The 16,821-nt window shown below is 44.6% G+C and overlaps 1 protein-coding gene across 9 annotated transcripts in view; it reads right to left on the bottom strand.

Moving 5' to 3' along the window:
* The window catches only part of SGMS1 (sphingomyelin synthase 1), a 350,554-nt gene that overhangs the window by 324,665 nt on the left and 9,068 nt on the right, over positions 1 to 16,821 (bottom strand). The window contains exon 1 of one of the 9 annotated variants that reach the window (XM_027768776.1): positions 15,624 to 15,737. The exons of 7 other annotated variants lie outside the window; for them this stretch is intronic. The gene's annotated coding sequence lies outside the window, so the exon portion shown is untranslated. Of the gene's footprint in view, positions 1 to 15,410; positions 15,587 to 15,623; positions 15,738 to 16,821 lie in introns of those variants that run through there. One more of the 9 variants, XM_006169738.3, reaches the window with a different exon arrangement.

Genomic DNA, 16,821 nt, shown 5'->3' with positions numbered 1-16,821 from the left:
GTGCTCCTTCCACCTCAGTCTCCCAGATAGCTGGAACTACAGGTCTGTGCCACAATACCAGGCTTTAAGGGAGGGCCAGGAATCGAACCCAGAACTCCTTTGTGGCCTCAGCCTCCCGCAGCCCTTATGCAGCTGGCGTTTGTATCACTGGTTGAAGCTAGCCTGATGTCACTCCCCTTGCAACAGCTTTCTGTGTTAGTGTCACATTTGGGGAGGAAGGGGAAGGAAGCTGCTGAAGAAGACGCCCAGTGTGAATTTGGGGCCTGCCACTCCCCAGGCACTGTCCTAGGCATGAGAGAGCAGTGACTGGAAGAGCAAGGTCCTTGTACTTACAGCCCAGTGAAGATGTGATTTCTTTTATCACTTATTTTCATAAGAGAGAGATAGCACTCCTGACAGGACCTCAACACCACCAGAATCCATCCCCAACCTCGCCAATCTGGGTCCTGGGTACACTCGTGCCCAACACACTCAGGGAGGTCTCTGAACACAAACCCAGAACATTCCCACAAGGATTTGCCCTGCATAGCACTGAACTCTACAACCATTACATATACAATGAAAAGGAAACACTGAAAAATGTTAATATCTGGTAAAACTGGAGGCTGGGTATGTATGCATTCATTATATTATTCTCTATATTTTTCTGACCATTTAAAGTATTTTAATGATTAAAAAATGTTTTGAGAAAAAAAAAACTGTAAAGCCTCTATTCTCGGGAGAACTGGCTCATCAGTCTAACTCATTACCAAAGGGTTCTAGATAAAGAAAATTTTACTGTAATCTATTTTATTTTTAACATCATGCTCCATGGCTGAAAAAGCAATCAAGAGAAAAGATGAAAATGCACAAGAATAGACAACTAAATTCAACCAAACAATAAAATGAGGGTTTCAGTCTAGACTGTCCTCATTTTTACTCCATATCCTCTGGAGCCGTAAATAATAAAAGCAAATAACAGAAAACACACGGTTTTCTAATACATTTTTGGCTCTGGAGAGGAACCCCGAATAATAATCACTCCACTACATCTACTGTGTGCTGGGCGTTTACTGACATGACCCCATAAAAAAACCTTTAAGGCAGGTATTATTTACCCCATTTTACAGATGAGGGAATTGAGAGTCAAACAACTCAAGTAACTTCCTCAACAGCTACTGGTCCAGTTGCTGATGACTGGGCAGAGCTGGCATCCGAATCCATCCGAGAGTCTAAAGACTTTGTTTTCATTACAACAGGCTGCCTGCCTCTGACAGTCTGATATTCCCTCTCTCATTTCTCATAAACTGCAGAGCTTTACGATTGGGTGAATCTTATAAAGAAAGAAATCTCTATCAGGCAGTTCAGCAAATTAAATTTAAAAAAAAAAAGGAAAGAAATCTCAATTCTGAGATATACAGTATCAGAATCAGCACCTCCATATATTAACTTAAAGCCATAAAGAAAATCGAGGGGTAAAGAAAACTAAATCAGTCAATTACAACAGTGAAGTGTCATGCCACTTCCATGATGCTAAGGTGATACAGGAAGGTCCTGGGTTTGCAGCCCAAGGTCTCACTATGCATAGTAGGCATGCTCAAGCTGATGATCCTAACTAGCTGGAGGTAAGGGTGAATCAGCCTAAAGACTCTGTTAGCAGGGACCAGCAGATGGCATAACGGTTACATTGCTGGACTTCCATGTAGTCAACCATGGTTCAAGTCCCAGATCTGGCAGTTTAAACTCACACCGGGAGCATATGCATGTGTGCCCAAAATCCAGAGAAGAAAATGGAAGAAAAGGGACTGCAGCATGACCATCTCCCCTGGGGGGTGGGGGGACTTCTCACTTTCTGCCTGTCTCTTTCCATCTCTCTAGCAAGTGCATGCACCCTAATAGCAAAAATCTCTCAAAAAAAAAAAAAATAGGTACTGTTGGCAGTACCTATCTCTGTCTCTCTCTCATGCAAGAAATAAAAAAGCTTAAAAGAAGAAAACTATACTGTACAATTCACTACTCTCCTACTCTCATAAAAGAAACACTGGGTAATTATTTTAAATTCAACAGCCGTAATATCTTTTTTCACATTTTTATTATTTTTCTTTTATTAATTTTTTAATTATTAGTCATACGTTAAATTGCTATACATCATTTAGACTGTGAAGAGACTTTACCTAGCGTGATATACACCTCAGTCCAGCCCAGTTGAGTCTATTACACACATCCTCATCAAAAAAAAGCTAAAAACCTTATCTGTGTCCCACAAGTGTCTTACCTCTCCATTTCCCCCCAAATTTCCTTTCCTACGTTCTTCCCCAGCTCTCTTTCCCCTTTGTCTCTAGTATCCATTACAGCTGAACACCCATAATAGCTAAAGGATCCTTAAGTCTGTAGTCAGCAATAAACTCGTTAGAGGAAAAATATAATTCCTAAAGTCACTATCTAATGCTATTTATCTATAAACACTTATGACTCTTAAGAGTATAAAAAATTTGTCTTCTCCATGTACACAAAGGGTCAGGACAAACCTGTGACCATGTTGAAATGTTAGTATTTATTAAATCTTCAAAAATTAAAAATAGTATAAAACTTGAAATAGATGCCATCATTTATTCCAGTAGGACTTACATGAACTATTCCAGAAGTGAAATACAGATGGGAAAATGAGACGTCAGATTTAATCTACACATCAATATTTCTAACCCCTAGAGATTATTCCTAAAATAGAGGCCTCAGTACCAAAGAAAAGCGTTGCACTTTTTCTGTCACTTCCTCCCACACGACCTAAGTTTTAGGGACCCAAACTTCTCTGACCACACTTGCCAAGCAGTGAGGAATTTCTTTAGTCAAAACCACAACATCAGGGCCTTCCACCAGCTAGACCCTCATACTTCTGCTACCTTACCCCTCCAAAGAAAGGGAAGTGGTCCCCCACGTCCGTCTGTACATGTCAGGCTGCTCACCCAAGGGCTGAAGACTGTACCAGGGACAGAGCCTGCTTAGGAACTACTAGGAAGATGAGATCCAGAAATGTGGAGATCCTCAAAATCCAGAAGAAAACTCCATGGCCAGACCCGGTGACACAGCAAAGCCAATCCCATAAAGTCAACTGTAGTTGGAATCCTGGTCTTGACAGCTTAAAAACCATGCCAGGCACACATGCGGGACCCAAATCCTGATGATGTGGCCATGCCCCTTCAGGGGGTGCTTTCTGTCTCTCCCACACTCTCTCTCTGTGGCAAGCACATGTGCCCTCTAGGAAAAAAAAAAAAAAATCCCAAGCCCGTCGAGGAGAGGGATGAGGAAATGGTCAATGCTGCATGGTAGGAAAGCATTGCCACAACGTCCATTTCAGTGGAGTGGTCGGAGAAGAGTCGGATCAAAGGGAGCTCAGCAGACAGGGTCTGCGATGCTGAGTCCACACAGGAAGATCCCACGTTCATGTCCCAAGATCGCCCTCTGTACACCAAGCACACACACGTGCCCCTGATTTGAGCTGAGGCTAAGGGTGAATCCCAGCATGAAGACCCTGTTGGGGATGCCTGTCTTTCTCTTTCTTCCTCTCTCTGTCTCCCTCAACAAATTTATAAAACTCGGGAGACAATGGAGGATATAGACACTGTGAATATAAATACTCTCAAGACATCTGGGGAATCAGCAGTTAGCGTAATGGCTATGTCACTGGACTTCTACGTAGTCGACCACAGTTCGCGTCCCGGACCCGGTGGCTTAAAACTCACGCCGGGCACCTGTGCGTGCATGCCCAGGATCCCAAGAGGAGAATGGAGGAGAAGGGATTGCGTGTGACCATCCCCCCTGGGGGGTGATTTCTCGCTTTCTGTCTCTCTGTCTCTCTCTGTCTGGCGAGTGCACGCGCCCTATAGCAAAAACCTCTCCAAAAAAAAAAAAAAAAAGACATCTGCTCTTTACTTTTCTCTCCATCATAACCTCAAGAGTGGGGCCTACGCCCTCTTCACACAGCTAGCAGCAGGGAAGACACAGATACCAGCTATCAGGAAGCATACTGCCACCCCCAAAGCCCAAGCAGACTCCCAATTATGGCTTACTCAACGCTCACAATACAGCAGATTCTATACCTCCAAAATCACACTTCTAGTCATCCAAATGCACACCATAAGCCAGACCTCCACCAGAAACAGGAAATCATCTGCCTAGAGGCCTACTGCAATGCCAGGTGAGCTCACCATGCTCAACATTCTGATGGTACAAAAGGACTCCAATTATCTTTCTTCACAGAGATGCATTTCTTTGATGACAACTTGCATGCTGAACCAAAAAATTTATTCAGACAATACTAGTTATTCTTTAATGCAGACTATCTGGTCGATTCTAAAGTAACTAACTAAATGTATACAGGATATGACAGAGTACTAAAATGTATGCTATGTTGCTCTAGAGATGAACTGGTTTGAATCCAGGACTTCAAAATTCACTTCACAAAAAATGAAGATCATTCAGCTCTATAAATCCAACATACCCCAATAAGGAAAAAAGACCAAGACAGATCCAAAACATAAACATAAAACATGTTTTAACAATCAAGGGGCCAAACCATGGTGCTGCCGTTAAACAGGACACTGAGAGGCTGACACCATGGAAGGTTCCAGATTCACATCTAGAGACTTCCCTGGGCCCACGTGTGCCCATAATCCAGGGTTGGATGAGGCTGGATATGGACACAGCACAGAGACCCTGTGGGGGTGCTGTCTCTATCTCTGTCTCTGTCTCACAGAATAAACTTTAAAAAAAAATCACAGGCCCAGTTGCAGTGGTGCAGGCAGTCAGGGGCAGCTGCACAACACTGGAGAACACATGGAAAAGCTCTGGGTTCACGTCCCGGATGCACTTCAACTTGCCAGAGGAGAACCATGGTGTGAAGACTCTCCAAGGGCGCTCCTCCCCTATTCCCTCCCTCCCTCCCCTGCTCACGTAAAGAAAATAAACATTTAAAGAAAAAGAAAGATAACACAGCAAGAAAATAGATTTTTAATATGAAAATACAATCCACAAGGGGCCAGCAGGTGGTGGTTAAGGCGCTGGACTCCCACATGCCGACCATGGTTCAAGACCCAGACCTAGCAGCTTGAAAATCATGCTGGGCGCATATGCAAACATGCCAAAATCCCTAGAGGAGCGAAGAGGAGAATGGAGGAGAAGGGATTGCAGTGTGGCCAACCCCTGGGAGGCGACTTTTCACTTTCCTTCTCACTGTCTGCTTCTCTCCTGTGAGCACACACACCCTATGGCTAAAACCTGAACAACAACAAAAATAATCCACAATGCTGTCAGTAAACTCACGGCTGAGACTCCCCTTCAGGAAAGCCATGTGCCTTTAGAAAATGTGGACAGCACCAGCAGATTTAAAACCACAGTTAACCATATTTGATTCTAATCAAGCCTATAAAACTCAAAACATTTCACTCCTGTTACCACAGAGCAGGAAGCTAACCTTGAATTCTGTATCTCTGCAAAAGCATGCCAGCTAACACGTCGCTGCAGGGTGACTGGGCACCACAAGGCCCTGGGATCGCTGCGAGGAGTCGGGAGACCCTGCTGCTCCATATCCTCCATTGGACCTCCCCGGCCATGAAAATTTGGACAAAACAAAAATAGTAACAAAAAATACCGCAAGTTCAAATCAAGAGTGCTTGTACTGCAAACACGGTTCATGGCCCAGACTCTGGGTTCCCCTCCCAGTAGACCTCGTAACTAAACAGAAATGCCAGAGCTGCTGCCTGGGAAGATAGGCTCCCCATGAGCCTGCTGCCTAAACAAATCCTATCTGCATATCCAGAAAGGGTTCTGATGAGTTTAACCAGCTAAGCCTAAACTGAGGAACCAAACACCACTGCCAGCTATTCCCTCTTGAGGTACTGACAGGCGAGAGCTATCAGAGCGAAAGATATGAAAACACCAGGCTGTTTTCCAAGAACTCTGATGGGCCTCACTCAAGGCTGCTGCCAAGTTTGCTGGGGAGGCAACTCCCACACACTGTGCAACTGCTCTCCTGACCTCAGGCAACAGAAGGCCTTCAACCACACACTGCTGGAAGCGTGTGGGTGTTTCTGTGTCTGTGCGATAGGCATGTCCTCGACAAAAGTGGGATAAGGCAGCCCTCTAGTAAAATCGATCACAGAGGTACACATTTTTAAAATACCTAATAAAAAAATAATATTAATAAAATAGTGAGGGAGCAGGAGGTGGTATCATGGTTAAGGTGTTGGACTCCCACATGGTCAACCATGGTTGAAGTCCCAGATCTGGCAGCTTGAAACTCACACCAGGCACGTGTGTGTGCGCACACGCATGTGTCCAAAATCCCAGGAGAAGAATGGAGAAGGCATTGCAGCATGGCCATCTGCCCAGGGGGGAGATTCTCATTTTTCCTCTGTCTGTCTCTCTGAGGAGTGCATGTGCCCTATAGCAAAAACCTTTCAAAAAAAAAAAAAAACAAGTCTATTGAAAGATGCTTGACTCTAACGGGTATCTATAACTTTGTTCGCAAGAGCTGAAAGGTAGAAGTAACCCAAGTGTGTCCATCAACAATAAATGAGTGAAAAAACTAAATGAAACTAAATGCCGTGTGCACACACACGTGCATACTATAATATTAAAAAGGAAGTAAATTGTCACAGGCTACAATATGTATGAACGAGCCACACACAAGAGGATAAATATTGTCTAATTCTATTTCTATGAGGTAGGTACACAGAACAGTTAAATTCAGCCACAGAAAGTGGGATAATGGTTACTAGGGAGAATGGGAACCACTGCTTAATGGCAGTTTCAACTTGAAATGTTCAAAAAGTTCTGGAGGTGGATAGGGACGATGGATGTACAATATGAATGTACTTAATGAGACTGAATTACATACTTCAAAATGGTTAAAATGGCAGATCTTATGTCTTTTACTATAATATTTTAAAATAAAAGCTGCACTTTTTTGAAGAATTATTTCATTGTATTTATTATTTTTTTTTTTTAATTTTCTACAAGGTATGTATGCTCACCAGAGAGAGAGAGGGCAAGAGATAAAGCAAGCTACCATTTTGAAAGAGATAAAGCAAGCTACCAGGTCTGGGACCTGAACCGCAGTTAGCCACGTGGGAGTCCAGCGCCCTAACCACCCCAACACCTGCTAGCCCCTGTTTGTACTTTTTGCTTTTTTTTAGAGAGAGAGATTTTTGCTATAGGGTGCATGCACTCACTGGAGAGACAAAGAGATAAAAGATGAGAAATCACTCTCCCCAGGAACGATGGCCACATTCCCTTCTCCTCTATTCTCCTCTCAGGATTTTAGGCATGCTCACACACACATACAGCATTAGTTTTGAGCTGCAATCCTGCTCCTCCATTCTTTTCTTGGGATTTTGGGCACATTCGCACACACGCCCTGCACGATTTTCAAGCTGCCTTGTTTGGGTCTGGGCCTCGAACCACGCAGTCAGCCACATGGGATCCAGCCATCTTAACTACTATGCAATCTAGCTGGCTCCAAATCTCTGGAATTCTTATCGCCACTCTTCCAATGCCCCAGCTAGCATCCCTGACTCGGAAGGTGATCAATGACTGCACCATTATGTACGTTACCAGCACATCAGGGGTGGGAACAATGAGCTTCATTTGAATATTGACGGTTTATATCCAAAGACTAGTTTCAAATGTTAGTGAGCATTCCAGATGCATCCTAGAATAAAAATCCCCTCCAGTCAACAGCAGACTCTATGACACCCAAGGGATTTTGTCATGTACTTACATGAGCAGTTCAAAGAGGGGATGGCTGGTAATTATGTATTGTAAACGGCGACTAGAATAAAAAATAGCTCTAACCAGGCACCTTGCAGATAATGGCACTGGTAGGATCCTACTAATGGTATCAAAGGGTATGCTTACTAACAATCGGTGGTTGCTTGCAGGGAAGTCGTGGATTGTCAGAAACTCATGGTGTCTTGAAAGAGCAAACAGTTCTCACATATTATGTCTGTAAAGATTCTTCTGTCATTCTTCTCCAGGGAAGATGCTGAAATTAGTGTGCAGTGAAAGGCGAGATGCAGATGGAGATTCAGAAAACAGCTCTGTTATCTTAAAAGCCAATTACATGGCTCCACTGACACACTCACAGAGCCAAGGCTTAAGCACGCGTTTTTCTCTCAGCTGACTATGTGAAGCACTGAGTGCAAAAATATCAGGGGAAAGCGTGTACAAGGGAAGCAATCTCTCCTGTTTCTGAGATTATCTACACACATTCTCCTGCAAGCAATCACAAAGCTGGGGTGAGGAACTGCTAAAATGAAACTGCACCATTGTTGCAAGGAAATCTCCAGGTCCAGGAGTTAAGGAGATGTCAGTTATCTGACAAAAAACATAGGAAGTTGGAGACCAGCCATCACTCATAGTGCATTACATTGAGAAATAGCCGAAATATTACAAAAATAAGCTAAACAAATAAAAGCCTAGCTCCTCGCTCCTCCAACTCAGCTCAGAATCAGCATGTACTCAGGATCACAAATATGCCCTACACTAATCATTTATGCCAAGAAATTAAGTTCCCGTACCACAATGCCAAACTCTATTATACTGTTAACAATAAAACTGTGGGGGTGAGCAAGCAACGTGGCAGTTAAGGCACGGGACTCCCACATGGCTGCCTACTGTCTGAGTCCCAGACCCAAAGACTTGAAAATCACGCTAGGTGCATGTGTGTGTATGCCCAAGATCCCAAGAGGAAAATGGAGGAGAAGGGACTGTGGCATGGCCACCCCCCGAAGGGTAATATTTCTCTCCCTCTCCCACTCTCTCACACTCTCATGCCCTATGGCAAAGATCTAAAATAATAGTAAACAATAATAAAACTATGATCATGTTTATACAATTTCAGACCCACTCCTACCCTAGAAGTTCATTGTAGGACAGTAAAAATAATCTTGGCAACACTATTCTCCTCACAGCTGTGCACCTGTCACCATTTGGTCAAAATGTCCATTCAATGCATGATATTTACAGGAAAAATAAAATCAGAAGCATCAAAATTATTACAATGGCAGTGATATAAGTGATGGGGTAATGAACAATATACCTTTTACCTCTATATTATGTAAATGAAGGAAGAGAAAGAGAGAAGGAGGAAAAAGGGCAAGAGAGGGAGAAGAGAAGAAGGAAGTAAAGTTGTCCTTGGGTTAGAAAGTAAATGCAGGTGAGCCACGGTGGTGAGCAGATGTAATGCTCTGCAACGCTGGAGCCACATGGGAAGGTCTCGGGTTTCCGGCCCAAGGTCTTCCTAAACAGGTCAAGCACACACGCACATGCCTGTCAACCTGGCTCACTGAGGCTTGGGTGGAGCCGGTCATGGGAATCCTTTGGGGATGTCTCACACATTCTCTGTCTCTCCTCTCATGGAAGAAATAAACTTAAAAAAATAATAATAAATAGGGGCCGGCAGGAGGCGTGGTGGTTAAAGCAGCTGGATTTCCACAAGGCTGACTGTGGTTCGAGTCCCAGACCTGGCAGCTTCCTTTCTCACTTTCCTTCTCTCTGTCTCTCTCTGGTCAACTTCAAAAAAAAAGATAAAATAATGACAATGAGTAAATTAAATAATTCTTTTTAAAAAGTAATAAATAAAGCAAATGCAGAGCAGCCTGAGCATTCAGTATAGGCTATACGCTACGAGACTCCAGGGTGCCATTCACACAGACTCTGATGTCAGTGCCTACCTCTAAAATGACCGCACCACCGCCACCACCACATCCTTACCCTCAGAGCCCTTCACGGTGCTGGAAGAAGCTACAGCTGCCAGGCAGAGTGTGTGTGGGGAAGGCATTAATCAGTATGACATCTTACTATAGCTTTCTAGAAAAATCAGTGATTTCAGTAGCTAATAAAAGGTACAGAGCTTTGACTGCTGGGGGGGGCGGGGCAGAAATACCTGTGAAGGAGTCATTCTTTTTTTTTTTTGGCAGTTAAGGCACGGGACTCCCACATGGCTGCCTACTGTCTGAGTCCCAGACCCAAAGACTTGAAAATCACGCTAGGTGCATGTGTGTGTATGCCCAAGATCCCAAGAGGAAAATGGAGGAGAAGGGACTGTGGCATGGCCACCCCCCGAAGGGTAATATTTCTCTCCCTCTCCCACTCTCTCACACTCTCATGCCCTATGGCAAAGATCTAAAATAATAGTAAACAATAATAAAACTATGATCATGTTTATACAATTTCAGACCCACTCCTACCCTAGAAGTTCATTGTAGGACAGTAAAAATAATCTTGGCAACACTATTCTCCTCACAGCTGTGCACCTGTCACCATTTGGTCAAAATGTCCATTCAATGCATGATATTTACAGGAAAAATAAAATCAGAAGCATCAAAATTATTACAATGGCAGTGATATAAGTGATGGGGTAATGAACAATATACCTTTTACCTCTATATTATGTAAATGAAGGAAGAGAAAGAGAGAAGGAGGAAAAAGGGCAAGAGAGGGAGAAGAGAAGAAGGAAGTAAAGTTGTCCTTGGGTTAGAAAGTAAATGCAGGTGAGCCACGGTGGTGAGCAGATGTAATGCTCTGCAACGCTGGAGCCACATGGGAAGGTCTCGGGTTTCCGGCCCAAGGTCTTCCTAAACAGGTCAAGCACACACGCACATGCCTGTCAACCTGGCTCACTGAGGCTTGGGTGGAGCCGGTCATGGGAATCCTTTGGGGATGTCTCACACATTCTCTGTCTCTCCTCTCATGGAAGAAATAAACTTAAAAAAATAATAATAAATAGGGGCCGGCAGGAGGCGTGGTGGTTAAAGCAGCTGGATTTCCACAAGGCTGACTGTGGTTCGAGTCCCAGACCTGGCAGCTTCCTTTCTCACTTTCCTTCTCTCTGTCTCTCTCTGGTCAACTTCAAAAAAAAAGATAAAATAATGACAATGAGTAAATTAAATAATTCTTTTTAAAAAGTAATAAATAAAGCAAATGCAGAGCAGCCTGAGCATTCAGTATAGGCTATACGCTACGAGACTCCAGGGTGCCATTCACACAGACTCTGATGTCAGTGCCTACCTCTAAAATGACCGCACCACCGCCACCACCACATCCTTACCCTCAGAGCCCTTCACGGTGCTGGAAGAAGCTACAGCTGCCAGGCAGAGTGTGTGTGGGGAAGGCATTAATCAGTATGACATCTTACTATAGCTTTCTAGAAAAATCAGTGATTTCAGTAGCTAATAAAAGGTACAGAGCTTTGACTGCTGGGGGGGGCGGGGCAGAAATACCTGTGAAGGAGTCATTCTTTTTTTTTTTTTAATTGCCAGAGGGCATATGCACTCACCAAAAAAACGCAGACAAGAAGGAGGGAGAGGCAGAAAGCACCTGAACCCTGACAGGGTGTGTTCATGCTGTAAGCCCTTCTCTTTCACATCTCCATCCTATTGGGACTTTGGGCACATACGCACATGCACCCAGTTTGTTTTTTGAACCATTGGGCCAGGATTCAAACTGACATCAGCCAAGTGGGATCGAGCTCCCTTAACCACTAGGCTTTGAGGCCAAATGGTAGAAATGAGGCTTGAGACACTCCTGAGACGTTCACACAATCCCACGTCTATTTCTAAAACCAAAGGGAGGAGAAAAGCCTGCCATGTTGAGGGCCCTATGGAAACCAGGAACACTGCCTAAGTCAACCTCTGGTAACTCAGTAAGGAGTAACACAGGTATCGCTACACTGATGGCTCCAGGAAAGCAAATGTCAAATGACAGGCCTTGTGAACAGGGGCAGAGTCATTGGAAGCACAGGTGAGGCCTCTCCCTGACCACCTGCCTCCCTCCTGACCACCTGCCATGCACACAAGTTTATGTGATTATTGTCTATCTGCCAACTACTAAGAATCTCCATACAGGAGATTTTGTTTTGTTCACACCGATATCCTTAGTCTTGCCCAAAGTCACACTGCCAGTCTCTGATCCTGAAGGCTCAGTCTAGAGACTGAGGCCATCCACAAAGACTTCCACAGAAAGCAGTGACATACAGGGGACTTTCTGTACACCTGGAATCTGAGAGTGAGGAGAGTAAACTAATAGCCGTGGGTACCACAAGACAGGCTCTGGTTCCAGACCAAGTAGAAAAGTAATGCAATACTCTGTGATGCTGGATACACCTGGGAAGGACCCGATTCATGTCCAGAGGCCTCCCTGTACACACTGGGAACTCACATGGCTGAGGCTGGGGCTGGAATGCAACATGGCATGAAGACCCTGTTGAGGGTGCCTGACTCACTGTCTCTCTCTCATGGAATAAACAAACTTTTTTTAAAAAATCAGATAAAAACACAGGATAGACATCCCCGTGCAAGAGCTCTGGTCCATCCAGTCAAGTGAACGGTCACCATGCCACCTATGAGAGGAAAGAGAACCAGCATAACTTCTTCCTCCAGGGGAAATCTCTGGGTGACTCTCTGCTACCACTTCCAAAAGCCCCTTCAATGATTGCAGAATGGTACCCTGCATTACTGCAGGCAGACACCAAAAATTTCCTCAGGGGATCTGTTTGTTTTTTTTTTTTTTTTTTTTCAATCCCCACCTTTCACTTAATCTGTGACTCTTGAGAACTCTTTTCCCAGTCTAAGCATCATCCACCCAACTGTCTTAGTTGAGGATCCTCAACTCCACCAGCAGGCTGAGATAGTTACACCATCTTCCAGCCTTCAGGGATTCACAGAGTATACCTATATGAGATTTTTAAAAGACTGAACATCAGGACCAGGCAGCAGTGCAGTGGTAAAACAACTGGATCCATATGGGAAAGGTCCAGGGTTCATATCCTAGGACTTCCCTGAGCACACTGGGCAACAGACAATGTACATATGATCTGGGTTATCTGAGACTGAGGGTGGATCACAGCATGAAGATTCTGGGTAGGGGAATATCTGTCTGTCTATCTGTCTTTCAGAAGAGATAAATGAATGAATCTTAAAATTTTTTAGAGACTGAACATCCACATTTTGCTCAATCAAAACCTAGAAAATAAACAGCTGAAGAATCATCCACTCATTGTTCATTCTAGATACATGGAACATATAAACCACACAGGACTGGGGAAGATGGTGTTGGACTAAGCTTCTTTTTTATTAATGAGGAAATGAACAGATGATGTGGAGTTCACAAGGCCACCCTTTCAAGTTGTTCCCTAATTACAAGAATCATGGAATCTGAGAACCAGTCTTCCCTGAGCCCTCAGCACATACACTTCAATTCACTTATTCTCTGCGAGGGGATTATAGAAAGAAGAGATGGAGTAAATGAGGGGAGGAAAAAGAAAATGAGAAATTCGTATCACTAAAAATAAAAATGTAAGTAAAATTTCACACTGAGCCAAATATTGAGGAAAAATAAAATAAAACTTCTTTGTTAATAATCTAAGCCAGCCCCATGGCATAGTTTAAAACAGTAGGATCCCACATGGCTAAATGCATGCTTCAAATCACAGGCCTGGCAGCTTGAAAAACACACCAGGTACATATGCATGTGTGCCCAAACCCCAAAAAAGACAAGCAGAAGAGACTGAGCATATGTGACCATGCACCATGGGGGTATTTTCTCTCTCGCCCTCTGTCTGGTGAGCACATGTGCTTAATGTGTGTGCAAATTTAAATAAATTTAAAAAGCCTTTCTCTAAAAATCAGATTTACTTTGCACCAACCAGGTAGCACAGTGGCCAATGAGACTGGATCCCACATGGCTGACCACATGGTTCAAATCTCAGACTTGAAAAACACACCAGGCATATGTGCATGCATGCCCAAAAATCCTGAGAGGAGAAAGGAGAAGAGACTGCAGCGTCGTCACCGCCTTAGGAGGGATGCTTTGTCACTTTCTCTCTTTTCTTTCTCTCTCTCCAGCAAGGATACACACCCTATAGCAACATGCAGAAAAACAGAAGAGAAAAGTCTGATTTACCTTAAAGATAGCAAGTCATTTGTTTCCTCTAGGTTTTTTCATTCCCGGGAGATAGCTAAACTTCAGCCACATTTTTAAAAATAGACAAAAAAAGTAAACTGACCAGTGCTCTTTGACATAAGAGGTTCTGAAGTGCCCCAGTTCCCATTGCCAACCACTCACTGCACACGCCCTCCTCGGCTCCTCTCTGCGATCAGTTCTCTCACTAAAAACAGAAGTCTCCTGTGACTTTCAACGCAAAAGGAAAAGAACACAAAAGCCAAAAGTGCCACTCCGGTTCCATCCGTACTGCCCTGTGGTAGATCGGTGACCTTCTCCGGTACGTGCAGCTGACACAGAGCACCTAGAGCAGGTGACAGGCCCGTTCAGAGATCTGGTGTGCAGCTGCGACACTGACTCATGATGGCGTTGCCTGTGGGCTTGTCTGTGTCCCTTGCTAGCCCCTCCAGGATCCAGACCCCATCTCATCTCTGTATCCCGAGTCTTAACAGGGGGCCTGGACAGACTCTCAACATGTGTTTGTTGCCCTGGAAACCCCAAGTTGGATAAAGACCAGACTTGACGGTGCCCCCTACACTTGACGATGCCCCCTACACCTGACCAGGTCCCTCCAGCCTCATTGGGCTTTCCATGGCAATGGCCAACTCCTCTCGGTCTGCCATATCCCCCCAACGCGCGCATACACACACAGCTGTTAGAGGCTCAGAAAGTCACAAAAGAGGCCCCACAACCAGCACAGGAAAAAACCTAGATCCAGGAAGGGACTGTTCTCTGAGCTAATTCTAAGTCCTGAGTTCCCACAAAATCTTTCCATTCAAAAGTTTCTCACTCCACAGTTTTACAGGCAAGTTGTTCAGACAAGGAGAATGCAGTTGGAACTGCAAAGCAACAAACTTCTGCTCTAATAACAACAATGCATGCACACAGGTGGCCAGCTTACCTCACAGCAGCTGGAGGACAGAGGGATGAAGCTCTTTTTTTTCCTAAAATCTCCGTTTCTTACTAACAACGAACTAGTCAAATAAGATTTTCTTCTGCCTTTGAATAGTCAAGCTATGTACTTTAAACACACTTTTAATGTGTCTGTGCATGGAATTCCCCATAAGAATAAATGGTACAGAGAAAGTCCTTTTCTCCCACTTGGACTATGAAGATGGAGATAGAAAAAAAATAAAATAAATCAAGAGCCAGCCAGTGGTTTGGGAATAAGGCAGCTGGATCCTACATGGTGTCCCAGACCTAGCTGTTTGAGACACATGCCAGGCACACACACATGCCCAAGTCTTGAAAGGTTGAGATGAAAGAGAAGGGACTGCAGTGTGTCTCTCCCCCATGGAGGGTGCTTTCTCACTTTCTCTGTCTCTTTCTCTCTCTCTCTCTGGCAAGCACACACATCCTCGGCAATTTTTCATTAAAAAGAAAGGAAGAAAAAAATGAAGCCATCTTGCTAAGATGGGCTACCCAGAAGGTACCTTGTGTGTCCAGTAAGTCTTGACTTCCACTTCTGAGTTTGCACACCACCCTGGTTCGCCTTTCTCCTGAGCCATGTTCTTAACAGGCAAGCAGGGACAAGCGGCCGCTCTGCACTGGCTCAGTGCCCCTCCACCATCCTACCTAACTGGAGTTCAGTTTTTCTCTAATGAGGTATAAGGCACTTCCAAATTCTAAATCTGAAATCATCCCACCTGAAAGTAAGTGGGAGTGGGAGCCGCTGGCACCATGCTAGCGTCAATATCGCCCAGAGCAGAGGTTCTCAAAAAGTCGTCCCCAAACCAGCAGCATCTGGGAACCTGTTAGACCTTTAAACCACCAGCTGCCCTCTGCCCTAAGCTGGTCACCTCAGAAACTCTTCTGGGGGGTGGGGCCAGCACTGGGTGTTGCAATCAGCCTCCCAGATGGTTCTGATATGTGCTGAAATTTAAGAACCGCCAGCTTGAGCTGATAAACCTCCAAGGTCATGGGAACACCCTGCTGGGCTAACCTGTGTATCACAACGCTTTACGTAACTGCTGGCTCCCCACCAACAGCACCTACGCTTGTTACGTTGGGCAACTGGCAAAAGCCCCAAACACTAAACTCCACACACTGAATTCCTTCTCCTGCTTTCTTGGATCATGAAATATCCATCTCCTACAATCAAGGACTTAGAGAGCATCTAGCATGCAGTTAGTCCTCCACAAATGCGAATCTCTACGATGACTACCTCTGCCAAAAGGTCAAACCAGAACTAGAAATACAGCAAAACAAACTTGCTTCCTGCATGCTTACCACCCGACATTTCCTAACCACTCCACTCTAGAGTTCTGAGAATAGCCGGGACACAGATGGACACTACACCTAGCTCTGCCCTCTCAAGCACTGACTTGTTCAGTCTCCACACAACCTGAGCACCACAGGACCACCAATGTGAAGAGAAAGCCCTCCCATAGGGCTGCAGAGACCTTCACCCGGGTCTTGACAAAAGCCAAGCCACTGTGAGTGATAAAACCTCACACACTCCAAGTGAGCTACAGGAGGAATGTGAGCACTATTAACACAAATGGTCATCTTAACAGCTAACACTTACATTGTGCTTTCCTTGCGCCAGGCACTTAATACTTCACAAATGCTAACTCTTATTGTCCTCACAACAACCCTCCAAGGCAGCTACTGTTATTACGTCCTCTGAGGAACAGAAAGTATATATAATCTGCTTGAGGTCCCCCAGTGCCCAAATGGTGAGGCTGAGGTGCTCTTAACGACCAGACTATAAGGCAGAGGTACTGGGTACTAGGTATCTCCTAGCCACATGTCACTGAGGCCAAACCATTGATTGTCTTTCTCCTTATGAAAGAAAGGGAGAGACAGATAGAGAAATAGACAGGGAGAGAGAGGAGGAAAGGG

This window comes from Tupaia chinensis, unplaced genomic scaffold (assembly GCF_000334495.1).
Source record: "Tupaia chinensis unplaced genomic scaffold, TupChi_1.0 Scaffold147458_1, whole genome shotgun sequence".
NCBI classification, from domain to species: Eukaryota; Metazoa; Chordata; class Mammalia; order Scandentia; family Tupaiidae; genus Tupaia; species Tupaia belangeri.
The sequence above is the reverse complement of the archived record's forward strand: the minus strand, read 5'-3'. Positions and strand labels throughout refer to the sequence as shown.